Source organism: Lactuca serriola, chromosome 6, assembly GCF_051521515.1.
Source record: "Lactuca serriola cultivar US96UC23 chromosome 6, Lser_US96UC23_V15, whole genome shotgun sequence".
Lineage (NCBI taxonomy): Eukaryota > Viridiplantae > Streptophyta > Magnoliopsida > Asterales > Asteraceae > Lactuca > Lactuca serriola.
Genome location: NC_136413.1, coordinates 106325427 through 106343184, shown reverse-complemented (window position 1 = coordinate 106343184; position 17758 = coordinate 106325427). Strand labels below are relative to the sequence as shown.

General features: G+C 28.0%; 1 pseudogene across 1 annotated transcript; it reads left to right on the top strand.

Moving 5' to 3' along the window:
* The first annotated feature begins 312 nt into the window (after positions 1-312).
* LOC145056639 (type I inositol polyphosphate 5-phosphatase 2-like) lies at positions 313-13048 on the top strand (annotated as a pseudogene). The gene is made up of 12 exons (XR_013685843.1): positions 313-467; positions 538-637; positions 1313-1408; positions 2022-2100; positions 2210-2314; positions 4169-4470; positions 4699-4933; positions 5547-5682; positions 6434-6618; positions 6806-6914; positions 7190-7338; positions 12691-13048. The product of XR_013685843.1 is annotated as a type I inositol polyphosphate 5-phosphatase 2-like (transcript).
* Positions 13049-17758: the final 4710 nt, after the last annotated feature.

The following is a 17758-nucleotide window of genomic DNA, read 5'->3' as shown; positions in this document are numbered from 1 at the left end:
CCTTTCTGTGTAATCATTATATTATGTTGATTTTGTCAAGTGAGTTTGATTGAATACATTCTTAACATGTTATAAATTTTTCTGTCTAACCAAATAAATCATAATTTAAGTAATGTTTTGGTTGGTGATCTTACATAAACTACATTATCTCTTAGATCTGAAGTTGTGTTTGAAAGTGATGTCTTGTTGCTATTTGGCTTTTTTTTATGTCGTTATTTGAAAGGATTGTGATGTTTCATGTAAGTTTTTTGTAGTGAGGTCCAAAATATTGATTTTTCTTGCAAGTTGAGTTTGTGAGTTTCCGTGTTGAAAAATTATTTATATGAACATGGCTTTTGGAACGGTGAATTCATTTTAATAAACTTCACATTCAACTGTTTCTTAAAGTTCACATCTTTTTCTTCCGGGCTTTTGAGTTTTGATAATTCTTTGGAAGCATGCAAGTTCGAAGAGGGAAACGATCTGTGGTATATTTTGAGTAAACTTTATTTCTTTTCTTGATGATTTTTTTTGTTTGAAGGATGCGCGTTTTTGTAGGCATTTTGGCCGTCAATTGTGATGAAAAAATGGTTAAATATTCATCCAAAGAATAATGATTTTAGTGAAGACGAAATGGATACTGAAAGTGAAGATGATGGTATGTTTTGATCATGAAAAAACTTTAATTTTTCTAGCTTTAGGGTGCGTTTAATATTAAGACTTGAGAAGATTTCTAGGGCAATTTTCAATCATGATTGTGAGAAGGTCATTTATGTCATTTTCATAAAAAAGTGAGCTCTTCTCAAGGGCAATTTTCAATCATGATTGTGAGAAGGTCATTTATGTCATTTTCATAAAAAAGTGAGTGAGGCGAGCCCTTGTCCTATCTTAGTAGATGGGAAAAAAGTTGCATTTTAGATGTCATTGAAATCATTCTTTGTGGCATTGTTTCTAATATATGCAAAAACATAGTACAACTTAAGTGTTTGAGATTACTTTTTGATATTAAAAGTCTTTTTAATAAAAAGACTTTTAGCTAGTGATTTTTTTTAAAAGATAGTTTTTAAAATGTGTTTGTATTTGTTTTTAGGGTAAAAACCATCTTTTTATGTTAAAAAGCCCTAAAGGTCACAAAAATATAGGATTTTGTGACTTTTGAATCACTAACTTTTCCTCCTACAAAAAAAAAGTTATTTTAAAAGATCTTTTGTATTACCCAAACATCTTTTAATCATTTTTTAACTTTTTGGAAATGTTAAAAAACAAAAATTGTTTTAAAAGCGATCTCAAACACCCCTTACTTTTTAGTTATCATTGTTTGAACGTTTTGCAGGTTCTTCTCGTAAACGGGAACATATGGGTTTTAATGAGGAGAATTCTCCTATAATACAAACGAACATGTCTACATGCTTGAGCGAAGCCTCAAATGGTAATTATCTCATTTTTTTTGAAAAATAATTTGTTTTAATCACTAAATGAAAATAAAATGCAAATGTAAAACAGTAGATGTTATAGATCATAAAATATTCATTTTTTTTGAAAATAACATGCTTGAGCGAAGCCTCAAATGGTAATTATCTCATTTTTTTTTGAAAAATAATTTGTTTTAATCACTAAATGAAAATAACATGCTTGAGCGAAGCCTCAAATGGTAATTATCTCATTTTTTTTTGAAAAATAATTTGTTTTAATCACTAAATGAAAATAAAATAAATGCAAATGTAAAACAGTAGATGTTATAGATCATAAAATATTCAAATAATGACAAAACAATGCAATTTTAGTATATTAAAATGTTGGTATTCGTCCATCTGCTCATCTCATCTGTCATTAATTCCGTTTCTAATATATCAGTCCATAATCCGCAACCAATCTCTCGCTAATCTGACACGCCTGGAATCCATTGCAAATCCGTCGCTAATTAATCTGGTCCTAATGTGACCAAACTGTAGTTCATCCCTAATTTAATTTTCAAATAATATTTCTACTTAATCGTTGCTAAAGAGCTTTTCTAAGCAGGTTTAATGGTTGTACATTTTTAGTGACGCCTGCAAAACCGTTGGTAAAACACAAAAGGGGGAAATCAGAGGATCTTCACGATATAAAAACGAAAGATTTGAGGTTTGGCTATAAATATAATAGACTTGCTTCTCCATCAAAATCACAATTCTTGAAAATTTATATTCGTATATATATTATATTGTAACACCCACACATTCATGTCTTGTAGGTTAATGATCGGGACATGGAATGTTGCGGGAAGGCTTCCCCCTGATGGCCTTGATGTCGACGATTGGCTTAGTATGCACCAACCGGCTGACGTATATATTCTCGGGTAAAGTAATGTTATTGTTGTAATTTTGCTTTGACGGAACTTATGTTTTTAGTGGTAGTTGTGTAACATTGCTGTCAAGTTTTGTAAATTTTTTTTCATCCTTCCGAAATTTAATATCTTTTGTTCGTATGGAGCTTTTGATTTAAACAACGAATTAAAATATAACAAAGTTTTGGTTTTTTCGATAGAAAATTGCATTAAAATCTTTACATATTGGTTTTATAATCGATTTAGTCCTTGTATTTTTTTTTTTATTAAATTAAGTCATACAAACCCGTAATCGTAGTCAATTTAACCCTTTTACCTCGTCAACAGGTCATCCAACTTAAAAATTTATATTTTTGGCCCAGATTTCAAAATTTGTTACAAATTTGGTCCTAAAGCTACATTTTTTGCCTAGACTTTTAATTTTATTACTAACTTGGTCCCAAATTTATCCTTTTGGCCTAAATTTTAGAACTTTGTTATGAATTCATCCTAACCCGAGTTTTTTTACAACTTTTTTTCTCAAAATTTTGTTTCGAATATGTTCTTTCTTTAAAAAATCATATTTATACAAAAAAAACATATTTTTACAAAAAAAAATCTTATATTTATTACTGAAAACTTTTTTGCGTACGAAATATCTATTTATAAAAATAAGTATTTATGAAATACATAAATATATACAAATCCGTTTTTATCAAAAAAAAATGTATACAAACACATATTTATATAAAAATATATAAACAAACACTTGTTTTCTTACTATATATATATATATATATATATATATATATATATATATATATATATATATATATATATATATATATAGACACACACACACATACACACAAATCGGTGTGTATCGATATTTTTTTATAAAATCGTGTTTGTATACATTTTTTTATAAAAACGTGTTTGAATAATTTTTATATATAAACGTGATTGAATACAAATGCCTTTATTATAAAATAGGTATATATATATATATATATATATATATATATATATATATATATATATATATTATAAATATGTGTTTACATGCAAATGTATTTATAATAAAATAGGTGTTTTTATACATTTGTTTTTATAAAATATGTGTCTATATACATTTTTTTTTATAAAAACGGATTTGTATATATATTTATGTACTTAATAAATACCTATTTTTATTAATTGGTATTTCGTATACAAAAAAGTTTTTATATAGAAAATAAAAGATTTTTTAATTAAAAATATGTTCTTATTTGTATAAATATGATTTTATAAAGAAAAACATATTCGAAACAAAATTTTGAGATAAAAGTTATTAAAAAAAATAAAGTTGTGATGAATTCATAACAAAGTTCTAAAATATGGACAAAAATGGTAAATTTTGGACCAAATTTGTAATAAAATTTAAAATTTGGGCCAAAAGTGTAAAATTTCGACCAAAATGGTAATAAATTTTGAAATCTGGACCAAAAATATAATTTTTAAAAATTGGATGACATGTTGATTGGTTAAAAGGGTTTAATTGAATACGGTTACCTGTTTTTGAACTTAATTAAGTAAAATAAATATAATGACTAAATCGATTATTATGTCAATATATAAGTATTTTATTGCAGTTTTCCTTTTCCAATATTATAAAACGGTTGAAGCAAAAGGTCAATGCCACTGTAGACAAATTTCACATGTGTTATGTGAAATTTGTTGTGTCGTTATTGATAATGACAATGTTTAGAATACATCGAAGTTTGGTTTAGAAAATTATCTAATTCACTTGTTGCATCCGAATTAAAATTGTTGTTTATGAGTTTGAATTTCTTTTTTAAATAACATTTTAATAAAACCAGAATATCTAACAGAAATTTTGGTTAACAGTTTTCAAGAAGTTGTTCCTTTGAATGCGGGGAATGTGCTTGGAGCCGAGACTCGAGCACCGATTATAAAATGGGAGGCATTCATTCGAAAATCTCTTAACAAATCACAAGAACCCGAATACATACCTAAAAGCTATAGTGCCCCGACCTCTCCTGTTGCCGAGATCAAAAGCAATGTGGATTTCCGGTCAACAACAGAAATCACCGATCCCGAAAGGAAAGAGATTACTTGGTTAACGGGATTATACGGCCTCGATTGGCCTGAATACACATTGGATAGAAAACAAGATATTCGTTTTTCAGGTAACAACTTACGTAGAGTGCTATTAGCCCATATCAAGTTGGTAAAGATTGGTTAACCCATGAATGTATGTGACACTTTGAGTATTCAACGAAATCATTTGAATTGTATTCCTCAATTGAACTACAAAGTATTTGTATCTTTATACTAGTTAAAGAGAGAATAGAATATATCATACACTGACTTTTGCTAGCACAACTAACCACAATATTCTTGTTCCTACTTAACAGCTAACAATTTCGGTCCGCGAGACCATGTGGTTGATCCTGGGGGTTTGAGAATAGTGCGTCATAGCTCGTGTGACATGGGTTTGCTTTGGACGGAGAAACAAGAAAGGGCCGATCTTGTTGATTCTCTCTATGATTTATTCGGACGAGTGATGGAAGAAGATGATGATTCTCTCATGGACGGAATAAAAGTTGAACAAGGAAATTCACCCATAACTAGTGGCCAAAAAATTGATAGGTATGTTTCTCAACCTTGTAGGAAAAAATACCTTGTATTTCCGCTATATTATCGAATTTAGTTGTGTAACTATTTTTGGTAGCATTTAAATCGTTACACATATTTTATGAAAAACATCTTTCTCATTACCCTATTTTGATATAATTGTAAAAATATAGATAATGACAATCGTATCGACTTAGCTAATAAACGGTTATATTGTATCACTTTAACTAATCTATTATGATAATAGTAAAATTTAAAGAAATTAATAGTTTTGTGGCGAAATTAATAATGATGGAAGTACATGCGTGGATGTGTTTACCATTTCTCAAAATCGGATGAGCAACAAAAATGGTCATTTTAGAACCAGTTCAAAGAATATAATGTTTTAATATAGAAAATAATGATGTGACTAATTTGATAAAATGGTGAAGTTGTAAGTACTTTTCCGTATTTTCTCATATGTTGTCTGTTATATCAAAACAATAAACAATTTCCTTTTTAAGAATATATAAAACATGATTAGCTTAATTAATTTAAACTCCCTTTGATACGGATCGGGTTGTAATATGACAAATTAAACTTAATAGTACTAGACCAAACTAAACCAAAAGTACTTGTTATGTATTAGGTATGTGCGAATCGTAAGTAAGCAGATGGTGGGTATATACCTTTCGATTTGGGTTCGTAAAAGGTTGAGAAGGCATATCAGCAACGTAAAAGTAACGCCCATTGGCATCGGGCTAATGGGCTACATGGGAAACAAGGTAACTTTTTGCATCTTATTGAATCAAACCATGATGAGAAGTCTTTGTATGTGCACAATAATTAACAAGATACTTTGATTAACTTATTTATTATAGCATCATACTTTTCTTTCCTCCTATTAGAACATTCTACTATGAAAAAATATATCAAGTTATAAAACTGTAGACAAATTCAAAAACAATTATCACTCCTATAATTGGGTAAATTTTTAATGTATAATGTCCTAATTAAAAAATAATTTTGAAAGTACATTCATATCATTTTAGAATTTTCAAAGTATAACTCCATGATTTGAAAAAACATCAAAATACACTCATGTCCTCCTAGTATATTGTAATCTGAAAAATCTACACAATTATAACAATGTCATTTAAATTGAAACCAATTTATGTTGCTATAAGTGGTGAGTTTTCAAAGTATAATGTCATGAAAATAAAATAACTAGAACTAGACTACTACAATTGGTGGACCTTTCATACTATAATGTCTTTATAAGAAAATAAGGAAAAGTACGTTGTTGCAAGGGTACATTTTCCAAAGTATAATACCTTTTTCTAATGGATAACTCACCCAATGCCTTAATAAGAAGAAAATGAAAGTATCATGTTGTATCGTTGTAAGGTTGTAATGCCACGAAGCAAAAGTAAGAATGCAATATACTATAACACACAAATAAATGAACTTACATTGTTCTTTCTTGCTTCTAGGCCTTCTTATTGAGAAGAACATAATTGAAAGTTTTTGATTCAGGGATCTATTTCCGTTAGCATGTCTCTTTATCAAACACGCATATGTTTCGTTTGTTCTCATTTGACCTCCGGACACAAGGACAGGGATGATGGGAGGCGCAACTCTGATGTTAATGAAATCTTGAGACGAACTCATTTCTTATCTGTATTAGACCATGATCAACCAAAAACAATTCCATCTCATGAGTAAGGCCATGTTTTTTTCTTTCTTTTTTCTTTCAAGTGTTGTCTAGATAAACGATGGTTTAATTAATATCTTAGAAATGATGTGGATATAAGAAATAGTTTAGATTTGTAAAAAAGTTAGGACCTAGCTAGGAAAGCCTCCATTTTCATACTTTTGATACTAAGTCATTCTTTCTCAATTAAACAGCCAGATATTCTGGTTTGGCGATTTGAATTATCGTATCAATATGGCAGACATAGACGTCAGAAAAATTGTTGCCCTGAAGCAGTGGGATAAACTGCTATATAACGATCAGGTAAAGTAATTATAGTCATGTTTATAATGTTTAGCATATGTCATGTTTAGGACTCTATTTGTTAGGCGATAAAAAAACATGGCGACCTTCTACTGCCTTTGATGTGCAATGCAATTTCACGGGACAAAATTTTTAATTTTCTATCACATCCAAAAAGATGGAACAAAGACTCTCTCGGTTCTAATCTATGCAAAACACATAAAACCCGTGAAAAAGACATAAAAGCCATTATTCTCTTCGTCATCCAAATAGTTACAGTTTAATATTAATGACAGTTATGCAAAGAGCTTAGAAGCGGGTGTGTCTTCGAGGGATGGAAGGAAGGCGTTATCAACTTCCCACCCACTTACAAGTATAAGATCAATTCAGATCACTATATAGGTGAAACTCCAAAAGAAGAGGAGAAAAGAAGAACACCAGCATGGTATGTGAATGTTTTGATAGTTTTGAGGTCAACCAAACAACCTTTTTAAGGCTAAATATGTCTCATGTTATGAGAAAGTTCTAAAAAATAAAAAAAAAATTAGACAATATTTATACGCTTTTTCTAAAGCTACATACTGAAATTACGTGTGTTCAATCCTCTTTCAAATCTCCTAAGAAAAAGTTGAATTTTAATTATGGCGAACACTTCCGTGGATTTCTGAATGTCTAGGATATGGATGAAAGAATTAAATTTTATTCTTCCTTCTAATAAAAGACCCACATACCCAGGGGCGGATCCAATGTAAAGCCTGGGATAGCCCGAGATGCCCCATAAACTTTTTCCATTAGTTTAATTCTTTTAAGAAAATTTCATTTTATGTAGTGTATATATACATAATATAAATATGTTTAGCGAAAAAAATAGCAAAAGTTGTAGTTGGTTCAGGTGGTTATGGCGATAAGGCATTTTTCCAAAGGTTGCAAGTTTGAATCTTCTTTCTTACATTTTTTTTTCTTTTATTTTCACAACTATATAAAAGGATTGTATATTAAATTATCCATATTTTATACCTATTATGATTTTGTGAATATTAAACACAAGTATCGAGTTATCCAAGTGGTAAAGTGCTGAACTTTTAGCTTGGATGTCCCTATTTTGAATCTCGGTCTTGACACGGGTGTATTTTATTTTGTTTATTAGTTTCTCTCCTATATCCGTTCAACTTGTTTCTTATAATTCTAAAATTTTCCCACATCTTCCATAACATGAAACATAGCTCCTATACATTTGTTATATAAGCAACACAAGCTTCTCAATTCCCAGCAAGTTAAACTTTTGAATGGGTTTAGGTTTAAACCCGAACCGAGTATGGAAAACCGAAAAACTAAATCCATCATTTTGGCATATCCTTTTACTTTACACGTACCTTTGGTATATCTCTTTTGAATATATATATATATATATATATATATATATATATATATATATATATATATATATATATATATATATAGGACTGATTCTTGTGAGAACGAAAAAAAGCGTGTGAACTTCGAAACTCATAATCAACTCATCAACTTTCAAAACCAAAAACATCAATCTTCTTCAAATGGTGTGTCTAAGTCATATGTAGGCTAAAAAAATATTTGACATTTTTTTTTGGAAATTTGCATGTATGCAATATCAGTAATCATATGGACTGCTCATAAGCACAATTAGCAGTCATATGGACATCGAATGTGCACAATCAGCAGCCATATGGACTGTTGATGAGAAATCAGCAATCCATATGACTGCTGAGTGTGCTCCTTAGCAGTCTATATGACCACTGATTATGCTCATCAACAGTTATACAAAAAACCAAAAAAAAAAATCGTCAAATCTTTTTTAATTCTTGATATGGCTTAGACGCAACATTTGGAAAAGATTGATGTTGAAAAATGATGAGTTGATTATGAGTTCGCAAGTTCTCACAAATCTTTTGGTTCTCAACATCAATCACACACACACACACTCTCTCTCTCTCTCTCTCTCTCTCTTTCTCTCTCTCTCTCTCTCTTTCTCTCTCTCTCTCTCCCTCCCATTCTCTTAGTGTTCATAAAAGTATAATATATGTAATATTCTAATATTCTAGAACAATATTTTTATCATATTTGACATTGAAATACTATAAAATACGTAATACGAACACTAGAATATAAGAATTAATCATAACAACAACTATAAGTATCATTAAACCATATTTTATATATAATTTAATTCATCACTAACCCGCAGGTAGAGGCCATTGAGACAATTGAGATTATAGAACTTTAAAAAATGTCTACGTTATCATATAATTTAAAACAAACAATGTTTATACCAACTTATTATAAGATTTATTATATAAGAGCTAACAAAAATGTCATTGATATATATTTAAAAAACATATATTTGTAAATATTTCAAATATATTATTGTATTCTACGCAACGTGCGTGTATTCACCTAGTATACTTATAAAGGAAGTATTTTTCCTTTCACCACATTCATTTGAAACTCCCATGACTTTTCAGTTTCTCTCTAATAATGATTATAAGTTGGTTAATAAGGTTAAATAAATATCTAACCTAAAGTGTACTCATATATAAACTAAATTTCAATATTAAAATAATATCTTTACTTTTACTTATAAAGTTTTGTCTTTAAATTTTAACATAGTATACTTAATTTATTAGTTTTAAAACGTTGTTGTATGTAAACCATTATCATTTTAAAGCTTCAATTATTGAACATTTTGGATAAAATACTTAAATTATTAATTTAAATATAATATTATAAGGTCAACTTAAATATAAATTTTAGTTTAACTTAAACAACCCAAAGAATATTTTGTAAATAGTCAAAGGTGATAAATTGTAGTTTCTTTCTATTAATGATTATAAGTTGGTTAATAAGGTTAAATAAATATCAAACATAAAGTGTAATCATAAATAAACTAAATTGCAATATTAAAATAATATATTTAATTCTACTTATAAAGTTATGTCTTTAATTTTTAACATATTATACTTAATTTAATATATTTAATATGTTGTTGTATGTAAACAATTATCAGTTTAAAGCTACAATTTTTGAACAGTTTGGATAAAATACTTAAATTGTTAATTTAAATATAACATTACATGATCGATTTAAATATAAATTTCAATTCCACTTAAAAAAACCTAAAAAAAAATTTTATAAATAGTTAAAAGTGATAAATTGTAGTGCTAAATGCAGAAACTAAATTGCAATTTCAATTTAACTAAAGTATTTCCAAGAGTATTTTTATAGTCATTAGCTTACAATAACAATAGTTAAAAATAACACTGTATAAATGATTATATTGTTAATTTTAAAAACAAAAACCAATATTTGATGTTTTAAATAATTATAATGATACAAATTAAACGTTACGCTAATAAAATTTTAAAAAATAATTAACAATAACAACAACTATAAATAACATTAAATCATATATTATTTTTATTTTCATTCATGAGTAACCCGCGAGTAGAGATCATTAAAACAACGTTATTCAAAATAATCAATATATTATATCACCTTAATATTCAAATTATTATATCAAATTTAACAACAACGCTATTGTTATATTTAAGAATAAATATATTTGTAAAGATTTCAACTATATAGGTGTTTCTGCGCAACGCGTGAACATTCGCCTAGTATACTTATAAAAGAGACATTTTTGCTTGCACCACATGCATTTGTAACCTCCATGACTTTTCAATTTCTTTCTAATAATTATTATAAATTGGTTAATAATGTTAAATTAATGTAAAAACTAAATTCTAATCATAATTTAACTAAACTACAATATTAAAATATCATATTTTACTTGTATTTACAAAATTATTACTTTAACTTTTTATCACATTATAGTTAATTATAAGTTTAAATACGTTGTCGTATGCTAGCAATTATTATTTTAAAGTCACAACTTTTGTATAATCTACGATTTTATGTAAAATAGTTAATATATTAACTTCAAAATATGTTAAACAATTAACTTAAATCAAAATTTCAGTTAAACTTGAAGAAAATCTAGAGATTATATAATACATTGCTAAAAGTTATAAATTATATTGTTAAACCTAAATTATAATCCTAAATTAACAAAAAAAAACCATAAAAACTATTTTTTATAATCATTAAGAATTTTCAAATAAGTAGTTTAAAAATAACTTACAATAAGAATAGTTAAAATTGATATTATATAAAACTTACAATCTTATCTTTAAAACAAAAAAAAACAATGCTTGTTATTTTAAATAATTACAATCAAAGAAACTATCATGTTCATCAAATAAATTTTTAAAAAAATTAAATTTCTGAAACCAAATTAAAATAATTACGAGTTTCCAAATACGATATTTTACATTAACTTAAAACAACAATAGTTAAAAAGTATCGTTATATACAAAAATTATATTGTTATCTTTAAAAACAAAAATAATGTTTGATATTTTAAATAATTTCAACGATTGAAATTAAAATTTTAAGCAAATAAACTTTTTAAAATTAATTAATCATACTAAAATGTTTATGAATTAATTTCAAACCAAAAAAATAATAATCATAACAACTATAAATATCAATAAACCATATATTATATTTAATTTTATTCATAAGTAACATGCAAGTAGAAACCATTGAGACAATTGAAATTATAAATATTAAAAGACGTCTACGTTATCATATAACTAAAAAAACAATGTTTATACCAATTTATTATAAGATTTATTATATAAGAGCTAACAACAACATCATTGATATATTTAAAAAACATATATTTGTAAAACTTTCAAATATATTGTTGTATTATGCGCAACGCGAGGATATTCGCCTAATATATATATATATATATATATATATATATATATATATATATATATATATATATATATATATATATATATATATATATATATATATATATATATATATATACACGCACACACACACCACCTACCCTCCCCTCCACCACCTTTCCACTGCCACTTCCACCACGTCTACTACCTCCGCCATTGCCATCGTTACCTCCATCACCACCTTCATCACTGTTGTCACCACCACCTCCTCCAATGTCTGTACCACTACCACCGCTACCGCTACCATACCACCACCACTAACTACCACAGCCGTCACCACCACCTCCATCATCACCTTCGCCACTGTGATCAACACTTTCATGGTCACCAACATCTCTGCTACCCACCGTCACTATCACCGCCACCACCACCGCTACTACCACCACCACAACCACCTCTGCCACATCTACCAGCACCATGTCCGCTAGTGTTGCCACCATCCTCGCTACTGTAACCGTCACCATCGCTACCATCAGTGTCACTATCACCACCTCTGCCACTAACTGCCACCAACCACCCTATATATATGATTAATCACTTGTGAATGGACACATACTTATTCATATATGAATATGAATATACATATTCATATATGAGTATGATATGCTCAGTCGTCCCGATACACTAGAGCGCTTAACTGACAGATTTGAAATGAGTGGTCATGATTCATTCCCTCATATTATATATATATATATATATATATATATATATATATATATATATATATATATATATATATATATAATTTTAAAATAATCTATTTTTTTATTATATAATTTACCCTCTTTGTTCACAATAAAACCTTGCTGGTTGTGATAACTTAATATTCATATTCACATTTTGTGAAAAAAAATTACAAGCTAAAGGTCTGGATAAACTCAAATGTATTTATATTATTATCGATTGAAAACATAATGAACCTAAGTCATAAAATGCAGGTGTGATCGTATTTTATGGAAGGGAAAAGGCATTGAACAACTTCGTTATGAAAGTGTGGATTCACAAATGTCCGATCATCGGCCCGTTAGATCAGTTTTTTCGATTGTGGTTGAGGTCTTTGACCCTACAAAGATTCGTCGAGCTCTTGATTTGACCATTCCGTTCATCCAGATATAATCATGCATGGAGGAGTTAAAAATACCACAAAGAGGTTTAAGTTCCAAATTCTTGTTCTTGATGAGATTATTATTGATGTTGGTTTTGTAAATTCTTCATGTGAAAGTGGTTCTACACGTAATTACGACATGTATTTGTAATATTATAGTAACTCATAAGTTTACCCCTTTTATATAAGAATCTTAACATTAAATAAAAAAACTATATTGGTATTTTTTGTTGAAACGGTAAAAGTTTTGAATCTTAGAAGTTGTAGTATGTGAGTTTCCAATCTCGTGTAAGTTCGCTCATTATGAGAAATATGCTTTGATGTATTCCCCTAACGGGCTACTATATATTGTGCTTGTTGTGTGGGCGTAGTGTCAAGAAACTTAAGAGTTATAATTACTAGAAGAATAACTAACATTTTTTCACAAATAAAGAGGGTATAATTTAAGCTAACTACGAATTCTTCACATTTTACTCAAAGGAGCATGAAATAAGCCGTTCACATGAAAAAAATGTTGAAGACTTCTGCAAATCTTGTACCAATTTTGGCACTTCCGTTAAACTTAACATTCAACTAATTTTGACATTGTCTTATTTTGGGCTAAACTATACAAAATAAGTTGAAAGCTTTCACAAATTTGTTTTGAATCTACCAAGCTACACTAATTTTTGCTTGAACTAACTACGTTTGTTTCATATATTGAATGGAGTCTATGGAAATACTTGTGAAAGTAGAATGCCCAACTACAAACTAGTCTAATTAGCCAACTTTAAGTAATAAATTTATTTTCTAAAACTTTCTTAGCAAATGTAGAATTAATTAGTAATATCCTCGATATCGGACTAAAATTTTTGTGTTATTTTTTGGTAAAATTTATTCTTTTAATAAATATATAAAATACAATAAAATAAATTAATAAGATGAAATAAAAAATGAACTCAATTAGTTAATAGATATAGATATTATGATAAATATAAAATGAAAAGTCACTAGAATCAAAATGAAGAAATAATGTTAGAATGATCTTAATGATCAAATTGTAAAATTAGAGTTAATCTTGAGTTAAATTGATTAAGCCGTATGAGGATTAAATTTTTAGAAAAAGGATGGTGAATGAGTAAGTGGGTAATTATGTAAAATAATATTGTTGCCAATATGTTAAATAAATAACTTGAGGGTTTATAGTGTAATTTTCATAAGTATGAAAGCTAGTGTTCTTCCATCCCCTCTCTATCTCTCTCTTGATTCAAAGAGAATTTAAAGTAGAGAGATTTTGAGTTTGATGATGACACATGCTTCCATGGTGGAGTTTGAGCTCCTTTTTGTGTGTCGAAGTGAAGAATTAACCTTTTCCTCTTCAATTCTAGTGTTTAAAAGGTATAATTCCTCTTCAAAATCTTCATTCCATATCTAGAGTTCGATGTTATGTCTTTGAATCCAAACTCATTGTTCCATTTGTTGATTCTTTGAAGTTTCTAGGTGATATGTCATCTTTAGAACTTTACTTCATCATCAACTTCCTTCAAAGTTGTTTGATTGAAGTTTGATGGAGATTTTTTGGTTTTTATAAACCTAACCTTCAAACAAATGATTTTGATGATTCACATATGATTTGAAGGAGTATTGATGATGATAACATACTCTAGGACATCAAGGTATCACTATTCTATCCATGGAATGGATGATTCCATCTGATTAAGCTTGATGGAGTTGTACTCAAGTTGTTGGATGAAGTTTTATATTCAAATCTTTAGTTCTAAGTGGGTTCTACAGTTAATTTTCCATTTGTTGTTAATATTATAACGCTTCCTTAGTATAATGGATGCGATGTGAGTAACAGGGGATTCACCAATGGAAGAGAATAAAAAGGTTTTGAAATCAATGTTAACGTCAAAAATCATTTTCTCAAACATTTGAACACATTTGTTGATTTCAAACTATATATATTTTAAAATTTAAAGGTGACTTACAAGATCTAATTTAAATTCACAACCATTTTATAAGAATTTAAGACTCACAACTCTCCATTCGGAATTAGAATCATGTATCGAGGATGAAATAAGGAACTTAATAACTTTATTAGAAGTAATATAATGTTTTAACTTGGATTAGGTAATGTCATAGACGATTGTTAATTTGTATTTTATGCACTAGTTTTAAATTTATAAATATGATTCTATTTCAACTAGCTATCACGCAATAGGAAATGTACATAATCATGAAATAATATATAATGTGACAAGAAAAGGCATCAAACACTTAGGAAACGGTAGTGAATCAACATCAGAATTTCTGATAATAGCTTACACTAAACATAAGAAATCAATAATAGATGGGGGTAGCTATAAATCAAGTAACTAAAACTATCGAGATAGACTGCTTGGAAATGGACCACTTCAGGTACTTTCGTTCATATTAGTTTACATTTAAAAATCATTGTTAATTACTAAGTGTGATGATTATTTATTCATTATTCACCAATTCCTAAATTGATTCAAGCACTTGGTTTGTACACTAATACTAATGATTCTAGGGACTTTTAGTTTCATCGTCTTGTTATTAAATATCCCTAAATTCATTGTTCAGTCCGTATCATGCAAGATTTGATCTTATTAATCCTAATAGTCGTTAGAATTAAATCATGCATAGAGTGGTCATCTAATGGATGAACACACATTAAAGTTCATAACTTTATTATACTAACCCTAGGTTTGTATCCAACATTATTCATAACTCTTTTATTGTAATGAAACAAATATGTTTCATGAAAGTATAAATAAATTGGTTTCCTAATCATATAGATTCAACAATAATTAATAAATTAACGTTCTTTAACACATATGGATGTTCAATCAAGTGTGACAAATTAAATTAAATAAGAATAAATTATCCAAACAGAAAATTAATCCATAATCTAAATGATTCATCTAATTTAAACACAAAACTAAAAGGTTTAAAGCCCTAAATTAGAAAGTAAGAATAATTGGAAAAACAATCAGAATACTAATCATGGTAAAAATAGCAAACCAAATGACTTCCTTTATGAATCAATTCTATAATTTTTTAGATCTTCGCTCTGTATCAGGTTAACGACCCTCCAGCCACCTTCTAGATCCTTAAAATGTTATTATGGAGGTTTCTTATCGACCAATATGTATTGGATTATTAGATATATCAAACTCTCGAATTTTCACATCTATTTATAGGCATCAACATACACCGCGTTGTGGTAATGTAAATATCTCGTTGAGATTATGTGTTTGATTTGTGTCATCCATAAGTGAAGAGGTATGGTGCGCCTAGTGTAATTCACCACCTTTTTTCAGCAACTTCCGAACCAACTCCATTTTTATTCTTTTTGTTTCCTTTCGACCAGCAACATTATATCTAAAAAAAGATAATGCAAAGCATATTTAGGCGTATTGTGTGCTAATAAACTCAAAACATAGCATAAAATCAAAAGATAACACAAGAAATCTATGAACAAAATAGACATTAAAATATCTCACACCAATAATTTACTTGTCCGCAAATAAATATAGAATCAAATAAGGTCATGATTGCAATTTATTTTTAATATCATCACATTAAAACTTCATTTACCAACATTACACAAGATAACACAATTCAAATCCACCAATTATGTCTAATCCGCATATATGTGTCTAATCTTAATAACTTTCTAAGTTCTAAATACTCACAATTATCATAAATTCTTACCGCTTAACAATACTAATTTATGTATCCATTCATATATAAGTTGTTCATTTGCTTCAAAAGTTATTATCACGATCCCAAGTGACACGATTAAAAATAAAAATACCATATACTGAATATCCTTTTATATATATATATATATATATATATATATATATATATATATATATATATATATATATTCTAGCACTTAAATTTTTCCTTTTCACTACTTTTCTTATTTTTTTCTCAAATTTTCTTTATCTTTCACAACTTTATTGACTTTTCACATAATCACATATAACAAACAAATAAACTTAATTTTATTTCTAATATAGTATAGTTTGTGACCTTATAAATAAGTCATTCGAGTACTTAAAAGTCTCATAGGCCATTAGTGGAGTCCATGACATTCGATGAAACCAATGTATTGGAATTCATCCTCATCTTATCCGAATTATTATACATTAGGTGGATAGATGTAAAACATTTTGCCAGGTACCAGCAGAGTTTCAAAGGCCACAAACTAACTCACTGTTACTTATTTAATATTTAATTATGATTCAACAAAGAAGACTAAAAAAACATGGAAACTTTGCTCACTTTATTCTAGCAAAGACTCGGTTGAATATTAACTACTAAAAAATATTTTTCGAGAATACTTGCCAACTAAAATACTTCCAAGGGATTTATTTCAGTAAATAATACAAAATATATTATATCCCTCAAACGGAAAGTTTACATTTGTGGCTAATGATTTCAGTAAAACTAGAAAGACAAATATATACAATAACATATGTGCTAAATACAACCCTTGAAATTGTTTCAAATTACCCAACACAAATCAATAAACTCCATTTTATGCAACTTTTTCAAAGCAAATACTATAAATTTAGACCAAAATTTTCATCTAGCATGCATTTTTCATAATTTGATCCCTTACCACACTTATTTTATACAATGCCTTCATCATATGCATAAAATAAATATAGCACATAAAAAGTTAAAGAGAGAAAAAAAATAGACTCCCACAGGATAATAGTGGCGAGATTGAATCTGATTGTAATAGGTTGGTTCAGTATTATGTTACTAAAATGAAGTTGCTTCTGATTTTTCTGAAAACTAAAACTAGATATGCTATATCTTTTTTAATCAAGTTGAGACTTAGTGCGCAAAATGATTGACAAAAACATCATATAATAGAA